Source organism: Plecotus auritus (assembly GCF_963455305.1).
Source record: "Plecotus auritus genome assembly, chromosome: 3".
NCBI lineage: Eukaryota > Metazoa > Chordata > Mammalia > Chiroptera > Vespertilionidae > Plecotus > Plecotus auritus.
In genome coordinates, this window is record NC_137772.1 from 116,119,619 (window position 1) to 116,129,843 (window position 10,225).

Below are 10,225 nucleotides of genomic sequence, written 5' to 3' on the forward strand. Positions count from 1 at the left end.
CTAAGGCAAGGAAAACAAAAGAAATAATAAACAAATTGGACTATATCAAAATAAAAAGCTTCTGCACAGCAAACGAGATCATCAACAAAATGGAAATGGAGCCCACTGGATTTTGAAATGATACATCTGATAAGATGTTAATTTCCAAAATATATAAACTACTCATACAACTCAACAAAAGGAAGATAAACAATCCAATTAAAAAATTGGCAGAGGACCTGACTAGACACTTCTCCAAAGAAGTGTCAATAGACATATGAAAAAAATGCTCAAAGTCACTAATAATCAGAGAGATGCAAATTAAAACAACAATGAGGTATCACCTCACACCTGTCAGAATGGCTACCATCAACAAATCAAGAAATTACATGTACTGGTGAGAATGTGAAGAAATGGGAATCCTAGTACACTGCTGGTGGGAATGCAGACTGGTGCAGCCATATGGAAAACTCTATGGAGTTTCATCAAAAAATTAAATATGTAACTGCCATTTGACCCAGTGATCTCACTTCTAGGAATATATCCTAAGAAACCTGAAACATTAATCAGAAAGAATATGTGCACCCCTATGTTCATAGCAGCACAATTTACAAAAGCTAAGATATAGAGACAGCCCAAGTGCCCATTAGTAGATGAGTGGATAAAAAATATCTGTGGTACATCATGTACACCATGGAATACATGCAGCAGTAAAAAAAAAGAAGGATCTCTTACCCATTGAGAAAGCATAGAGGGACCTGGAGCATATTATGATAATGGATAAATCCAGTCAGAGAAATACAAGTACCACATGATTTCACTTATATGTGGAATCTAATGAACAAAATAAATGTATGAAAAAATAGATCTAAAAACATAGAAGCATGAAACAGGCTGATGAATCTCAGAAGGAGGGTGGAGAGGTCTTAAGACATTAAACAAACAATATTTTACAAGGGAGGCAAGAGCATACTAGAGGCCCAGCACACATGAAATTGTGCGCGAGTAGCTCGCTCCCACTTGCCTCAACTGTCCACCCCACCCATTGCCGCTTGTAGCTCACTGCCCCGCCCTCCACTGCTGGTAGCCCTCTGCCGCTCTTAGCTCTCCACTGCTCATAGCTCTCCGCTGCTAGTAGCTCGAACCCGCCCCGCCTGCAAGAGACCTGCTGCTCATTTGGTCGTGATGGCATTATGGCGTCACGGCCACAGGCCTTTTATATAAGACATAAACAATAGTGTGGTGAAGAACTGGGGGATAAGGTGAGGGGGTGGATGTGGTCAATGGGGCCAAAAATGGGGCATCTTTAATACTTTCAATAAAGGTAATTTTTTTAAAATGATCTGTTTGTCCATGGGCTGCATGAGAGGAGTTGTGTGGAGTAACAAGAACCTAACAGTGATGAAGGTGTACTCCACCACCAACTTGGCCTCCATGCCTGGATGATGGGAAGGAACATTGCCTATTACAAGAAGTGACCTGAATGTCAATTGTTTTTCCTGGAGCTATTTCTTCACACTTGGGGCAAGAACTTAATGAATCAACTCAATGAAAAATTGCCTGGTTACTCAAGCTTTGCTATTAGCCCTACACATCATATTCAATATTTTTTTACACAAAATTATTTTTCTTGAAAGCTCATGAGTTTTTAGAATGGTAGATGAGTAGAAGTTTCAGTCCCCTTTGCATTTCCACACAACAATGATGTCAACCTGTCCTTCATTGACCTATGTCTTTCCAGTGACTTCTCCTGTGTGATGTAGATCTTCTTTGGCATTTTCTTCCAGAAGAGGCCTGTCCCATTACAACTGTATGCTTATTGGGAAATAAATGTCTCAGCCTCTATTATTCTTGAAATTCTTTCATGAAATTTTCAGCACTTACTTTGTTAGAACTGGCAGCCTCCCCATGCCTCATTACACTATGAATGTCATGTCTTTTCTTCAATTTATTGAATCACCCCATACTAGAATTAAATGAGTCACTTTCAGCACTCATTCCAGGGTTTGTTTTTTTTTTCAGGAGGTAACTATGCAGCATCATCACTTTTTCACATATAATTGCCTCTGAAATTCTATCACTAGCTAACTGCATTACATTTATTCAAATCAACAACAATTTTTCAACAGCATTATCTGTGATTGCTGTTTCATATGCACTTTCACACCCTTAGCAACACCAGCACTCCTGATGTCCTCTTTATTTTTAAATTGTGCTAATCATTTATTTCACCATGCCATACTCAGTAACTAGTCAGACATGCAAACACTTTTATCATACTTTACAATTATTTCCTTTTAACCTCTAACATTGTTCTCACAACTTTCCTTTTCACTTTGCTGCTATCACTAACCTTCTTAGAACCCATGGTGTCATATTTAATAGTGTTGTAATGTACCCTGAATCTCACAAAGGATGCCTCAAAAAGTCAAATTATGGAGTCATTTATTCAAAGGCCGGCGGTTACGAGGGAGCATAAGCATTCCAAATCTTGCAACCCCTAAGTGCTCACCACATCTGTCTTATATAGGCAGAATATCACAAAGGTATTCATTACATCTTTGGGTTTGGAATAAGGAACCTGGTTTGCACAAAGCAGTTACAGAAACGAAATTGAGCAAGTTAGTTATCTATAAAGATTAAGTATAGTTTTGGGTCTATGGATCACTGAATCAATGGAAACACGTTATCTGGAGCCACTGAGGCAATTTAGAATAATTGTGCTGTCCTGGTCTTGGGACCACTGAGTCAACCGAAAAGCATTATCTGTAGCTACTGAGGCAATTTAGGGTAATTGTGCTGTCCTGGTTCCCAGATACAGAAGAATGTGCTTCAATAACCAGTAAGATCACAATCAGTGGGATATTCAAGCCACCAACAATGGAGTATTCAATCGATTGGGATAGCATACATAAGTTCAGAAAATCAAAATAACTTTTCTATTGTTTTAGCAAGTAAATAAGTTCAGAAGCCAAAACAGCAGGGTTAAAGTTAAAGTTAAAACTGCAGTTTCTACCTGAGATGATTGCTACCATATTTCAATAGTAATATCCAACAGCAAAAGAAAAAAAGGAAATACAGCACAATTTTCTGAGTTGTTAACAATGCTACGTGTAGCGCCAAACTTACACATACTCATGCATTTTCTCCTATGTCACCTGTGAGATGCATGCCTGACAAACAGATATCAGCATGAAAGTGTCATGGGGTCAAGAACTAAAGTTTTGTTCAACAACTGAGACATTTTTTTCATTAACAACTTGGTTAAGAATTGAATTGTTTGACTGTATCTATGAATTGCAACAAAGCTAAGCACAAAAGAATAAGATATGCCTGTACATAATTAAATATAAAATTTAGTATTAATGTTATTAAATTACATTTTCCCTATATGATTTAAAAGACCATTACATAAAGCAATAATTATAAATCTAAGTTGATAGGCATACAGTGAATAATGATTTAATTTGTGACAATAACAGCATAAGGGTGATAACAGAGCTATATAAGAGCAGTTTTAGTATACTATTGAAGCTAAATTGGTATTAATTTGAACTACATTAGCATAAACTAACATATCATTACTGAGAAAAACTAAAAACCTATAAAGAAATTAAAAAGGAATTAAAATAGCACACTAGAAAATATCTTCTTAACATAAAAAGCTAATACAAAAAATTGAGGAACAAGTAAGATATAAGACATATAGAAAACAAGGAGCAAAATGTCAGAAGTAAATATAATAGCCCCTTACCAATAATTGCATTAAATATAAAAGGATTAAACTCTTAAAAATTAAAAAGCATAGCTTATTACAATAATTTTTAAATGACCCAAACTATACACCATTTATAAGATCTCACTTTATATTCAAGAGACAAATAGGTCACCCTAGCTGGTTTGTCTCAGTGGATAGAGTGTCAGCCTGTGGACTGAAGGGTCCCAGATTTAATTCCAGTCAAGAGCACATGCCCAGGTTGTGGGCTCTATATCCAGTAGGGGGCATGCAGGAGGCAGCCAATCAATGATTCTCTTTTATCATTGATGTTTCTATCACTCTCTCCCTCTCCATTCCTCTCTGAAATAAAAAAAGAGAGACAAGTATGTAGGTGTGAAAGGATAGAAAGAGATGAATAAACAGTAACCAAAAAGAGCAAGTGGTTATATTGATACTGAACAAAATAAAATTGAAAACAGAAATAGTTGTAAAAATAATGAATGATTCTATATAGTAAAGGCATAATATGCAAATCAACCAAACAGCCAAACAGCAGAACAACCATCTGGATGACCATCCAGGACCATGCTCAGACACGCACTGGCACCAGGCCATCCAAGGTGGGTGTGATGCCATTGGTCTGGGACCCAGCCATTGCTCCATGATTGCCTTGCAGAGGGAGGCCTAGGCAACTGACCTGTGGGCTGCGGTGGGTAGGGCAGCCTGGGTCCTGGGTGCCAGTGGCCAGAGGGAAGCTGGTGCCAGCAGTCAGGGGAAGGAAGGCCTACTCTTGCACAAATTTCATGCATCAGGCCTCTAGTATTATATAAAGATCAAGGGAACAATATATTAATAAGACATAACAATTTTGAAAATATATACACCTAATAACAGAGTCCCCAATACATGAAACAGAAATAGACATTCACATTTACAGTGAATTTGTTTTGACAAGCTGATTGAGGCAATTCAAGGAATATTTATTAGTCTGTAAAAAATAATGATGGAAAAACTGTATATCCACAGTGAAATGTTGAACTATATTTTACATTATATATTAAAATGCCCCCAAAATGAACCAATTACCTAAATGTAAGTGCTAAAGTATAAAAATCTTATAGAAAAGCAGAGGATACTTTTTTTTTTTACCTTGGATTAGACAAAAGTTTTTTAGATATGACACCAAAAGAACAAAATAAATTGAACTTCAGCAAATTTAAGCTTTGTGTTTCAAAGGATACCATCATGAAAGTGAAAATACATTCTCAAAAATGAGAGGAAAAGATTAAAAATGGCAGCGGAGTAAGTGGTTGCTAGACAGACACTCCCAGGACCAAACTGGAATAATAACTAAAATACAAAAAAAAAAAAAAAAAAGAACACCACCCTATACACTGAATAATCAACTGAAGACTAGCTGGAGAGAACCCTGGTAACCAAGGATGAAAAGTGGAGACCGCATAGAGACTGGTAGGAAAGGACTGGCAAGACTCCCACAGACAGAAGCTGAAGTTCTGGAGAGATAGCTCAGCTGTGGAGGGTTGCCACTGAGAACTCTGGGGTCTAATATCCAAGATGGGCCACACAGCAGAACTGAGAAAGGTGCTCACATAACTGGCTGTGAAAAGACACAGCTTTGCTGTCTGCCAGGGAGGGACAACTGGAAGTGCAGGAACACTCTTAAAGGGCCAACAAACAAAATTGAGTGTACAGCCACTCACATTGGGCTCTAGCAGAGGGAGTGGAGAGTGGACTGAAGCTACATGAGCAGAAGCCAGGGTTGGGAGCTCTGGAAGACATACACCCTGGTTTCCTGTGCCGAGTCATTCCCTCTGGCTGTGGGGGTCATCTTTCTCAGGCAGACCTTTGTTATCTAGGTGGCTTTTGCCTAGGGGAGAGATAGTTGACCCACCCTACTGGAAAGACCTTACCTACATGGTGTGGAGTTTCTGAGGCCCATTAAGAGACTGAGAATAATAATTATCTTCAGGCAAAAGCAATTGCCCCACCCTGTTGGAAAACCTCTCGCCAGACCTGTGGACAATTGCCTTAGAGTTACTCAAGGCTAAATCCTATCAGTCCGCAGGAAGAGGTGGGTCTCTAGGGCTTTGAGTTTTTGCCTGATTTAATTAGTCACAAACAGTGTTTGAGAATGTCCTGCACTAGAGATTGGAACATGTAGCAGATCTACTTAATGCAGTCAGAAATCCCAAAAAAGTAGTCAAAATGGGGAGACAGAAAAACAACCCCCAAGTGAAAGAACAAGGGAATTTTCCCAGAAGAGGAAATAAATGAAATGGAGATAAGAAATTCATCTGGACCCAAAGGCCCTGAGCAACCTATTGCCAGGGCCCTTCGGTGAGTCTTGGAGCATGCAACCCTCCAGACAAGCCTATCACTTCAGACATGGGCCCTGTGAGACCTGGCACCTGGATCCTTCAGTGAGGGCAAAAATAGGGAGAAAAAGAAACAACCCTCATAGGGGGGAAAAAAAAGGAGGAATCACCAGAAAAGGAACTAAATGAGATGGAGACATTCAATTCCTAAACTGGCTGGATGAGAAAAACAACTTAGGTAAGAATCAGGGTGAAATAAAAAATGATATAGTTATAATACAAATGCACAATAGAAGGTTTCAGTAGTAGACAAGAAGAATCAAAGGACCAAATTAGAGAGTTAGAAGCCAGGGCAAAAACCACACCCAATCTGAACAGCAATTGGAGAAAAAAAAAAAAAAAAAGGAAGCAGGAGGAGAGCCTAAGTAACATTCATATAATAGGAGTAAAACCAAGTAGTCTACACTAATAAAAGAGAAAAATGCTAATTGACCGTACCTCCGCTATGCCCATAGCCAATCAGAAATGATATGCAAATTAAGCCAACAAAAATGGAGGGTAAATTTGCATATGCAGGAGGGGCGGGCTGTGCCTGACACCACCCACGGGGTCCAGGCCACCATGGAGGACCATGCAGGCTAGGCAGGCAGCACCTGATGCCACCCGCAGGGTCCAGTCCACCATGGGGGACCGGGCAAGCCAGGCGGGCTTCACCTGATGCTGCCCGCTGGGTCGAGGCCACGATCAGTAACCAGGCATGCGGGGGGGCAGCGCCTGATGCCACCCGCGGGGTCCAGGCCGCCATCGGTATTCGGGAAGGCCATGTGGGCAGTGCCTGATGCTGCCTGCGGGGTCCAGGCTGCCATCGGGGTCCAGGCAGGTCAGGTGGGCTGCGCCGACAACGCCCACTGGGTCCAGGCCACGATCGGTATCTGGGCAAGCCAGGCAGGCAGCACCTGATGCCACCCGCAGGGTCCAGTCCACCATGGGGGACGGGGCAGGCCAGGCGGGCAGTGCCCGATGCCACCCACAGGGTCCAGTCCACCATGGGGGACCAGGCAGGCCAGGTGGGCAGCACCTGACGCCACCTGCGGGGTCCAGGCCGCCATCGTTATTTAGGCAGGCCTGGCGGGCTGCGCCTGATGCAGCCCGCAGGGTCCGGGCCACCATAGGGGACCAGGCAGGCTGGGGTGGCCAGGGTCTCTGGGATCACTGTCTGCCCCGGGGCTGCCTGTGGACACCGGTGGAGCAGTCCGGGGTTGAACATTTTAATGAAAACGGGATGCCTGTGCCCCGGCCCACTGCACCCCGTCCCTGGCGAGGAGAGGGCAGTGGGCAGTTAGCAGGCACCAGGGCTTGGTAGGGACTGGGAGCAACCTGCAGGCATGCTACCAGGAAGAGGTGCTGAACCATGATGACGCAGAGGGCTGGCTGATGGAGGCGCGCAAAGGTGCAGATGAGGCGGCTCTCGTTGGTGCTGAGCTTGAAAAGTGCATCGACAGCCTGATGGACTAAATCGCCTTTCTGAAGAAGGTGCATGAAGAGGAGATCGCCGAGCTGCAGGCACAGATCCAGTACACTGAGATCTCCGTGGAGATGGACATGTTCTCCAAGTCCGAACTCTCTGCCGCTCTCAAGGACATCCGCGCCCAGTATGAGAAGCTGGCTGCCAAGAACATGCAGAATGCAGAAGAATGGTACAAGAGCTGCTTCACCATGCTGACCGAGAGCACTGCCAAGAACACCTGCGGGGTGTGCGCCGCCAAAGAGGAGGTGTCTGAAAGCCACCGCCTGCTCAAGGCCAAGACCCTGGACATAAAAACATGCCAGGGAATGAACTAAGCTTTGGGAAAGCAGCTGCGAGAGCTGGAGGATAAGCAGAACTCTGATGTTAGTGCTATGCAGGACACAATCAACAAATTAGAAAATGAGATGAGAACTATAAAGAATGAAATGGCATGATATTTAAAAGAATACCAGGACTGTCTCAATGTGGCTTTGGACATTGACATTGCAGCTTACAGGAAACTCTTGGAAGGTGAGGAGACCCAGCTCAGTTTCACCAGCATGGGAAGCATAGCCAGTGGCTACTCCCAGAGTTCCCAGGTCTTTGGTCGATCTGCCTACGGTGGTTTACAGACCAGCTCCTACTTGATGTCCGCTCGCTTCTTCCCTTCTTAATACACCAGCCATGTCCAGGAGGAGCAGATCGAGGTGGAGGAGACCATTGAGGCTGCAAAAGCCGAAGAAGCTAAGGATGAACCCCCCTCTGAAGGAAAAGCTGAAGAGGAGGAGAAGGAGAAGAAAGTGGTGAGGAAGAGGAAGGAGAGGAAGAGGAAGAAGGTGCCAAGGAAAAATTTGAGGATGCAAAGAAGGAAGAAGAAGGAGGTGAAGGTGAAGGAGAAGATGCTCAAGAAGCTGAGGATGAGAAGAAAGATGAAGGTGCTGGGGAGGAGCAAGCAACCAAGAAAAGATTGAGCCCCCCTTTCCTTAATTATTTCAAGAATAATCCTCCCGAAACCAGGTAAACCCCGTCACCAACCAAGCAGTTGAGTTCCTGATACTATATGAATTAAGAAGTCAATATATATAACATTCTGAGGTGACTAAGGTTGGACATTAAATGTTGTACCATGACATTTCTCCTTATGCAGAGTATCTGTTTGCTTGCAGACTGGCTTCCTGGCTTGTTGCCAGCCTGTGCATGGTCCATGCTTATGAGTTCAGGATCTATGACAATGTGAATAATTCAGATGTTTACAATAAAAACACATGAATACATGAATTCACTGATGTTAATGTTAAACTTCATGGAAAAAATAGTCCTTTGAATCATTGATGTTAGAAATTAAAGACCTCTAATCATGTGCAATAAACAGTAAATAAAGTTACATTGAATGACAAAAAAAAAAAATACATGAGGGGCCAGGAAATGTTCAAAGAACTGGGGAACCATTCCCAAATCAGGAAGGGAAGTCACAGGGTGTATATTATTGCTATGAATACAGTATTTCCTACTACTTACAACATATACAATGCAATGTATTAGATGCCTTCCTATCTCATGAAGTATGTATTCTCATAGAGTAATACTGGTACATATGTTATAATTATGGTAGTATGTTATATCCTATCTATATTAATAAAAGGGTAATATGTTAATTAGACCATTAGACCTTCCAGAAGTCCTTCCGGACAAAGCCATGGTGGTGGGGTCGAGGCAGAGGCAGTTAGGGGTGATCAGGCCAGGAAGGGAAGGCAGTTGGGGGTGATCAGGCCAGGAGGGGAGGGCTGTTGGGGGTGATCAGGCTCGTGGGGGGGCAGTTTTGGGCAAGCAGACCGGCAGAGGGAACCAGTTGGGGGTGAGCAGGCAGGCAGGGGGGTGCAGTTGGAGGCAATCAGGCCAGCAGGCAGAGTGGTTAGGGGTGATCAAGCAGGCAGGCAGGTGAGCAGTTAGGAGCCAGCAATCCCGGATTGTGAGGTCGTTGTCCGACTGCCTGTTTAGGCCCAATCACACAGTGGTCTCAGATTGGAGAGGATTCAGGCCAGGCTGAGAGACACCCCCACCTCCGTGCACGAATTTCGTGCACTGGGCCACTAGTATTCTTATAATAGGAGTGCCAGAAGGACAAGAAGAGGAGTAAATATTAGAAAACCTATTTGAAAAAATAATGACAGAAAACTTCCTTGATTTGGGGAAGAAAAAAGTAACACAAGCAAAGAGTGTACCAAACAAGACAAACCCAAAAAGACCCACCCAAAGATATGTTGTAATTACAATGCCAAATGTTAATGACAAAAAGAGAATCTTAAAGGCTGCAAGAGAGACAGAGAGTTACCTACAAGGGGTCTCCCATTACATTATCAAATGATTTCTCAACAGAAACACATCGGGCCAGAAGGGAATGGAATGAAGTATACAAAGTGATATAAAGCAAGGGAGTGAATCCAAGAATACTCTATCCAGCAAGGCTATCATTCAAAATTGAAAGTGAAATCACGAGCTTCACAGACAAAAAAAGGCTAAGAGAGTTTATTACTACCAAGCCAGCAATGCAAGAAATGCCAAAGGGACTATTGTAAAAAGAAAAAAAAATAGAAAGGGAAGAAGGAACACAGGCATAAAGAATAAAAATGGCTACAAACAAGTAGCCATCAATATATATAAAAGCCTAAGTGACCTTTCAACCAT

At 42.7% G+C, this 10,225-nt stretch overlaps 1 pseudogene across 1 annotated transcript; it reads left to right on the plus strand.

Moving 5' to 3' along the window:
- Positions 1-6,810: 6,810 nt before the first annotated feature.
- On the plus strand, positions 6,811-8,561 carry LOC308244148 (neurofilament light polypeptide-like; annotated as a pseudogene). The gene is made up of 2 exons: positions 6,811-6,961; positions 7,397-8,561. The product of its transcript is annotated as a neurofilament light polypeptide-like (transcript).
- The last annotated feature ends 1,664 nt before the right edge of the window (positions 8,562-10,225 follow it).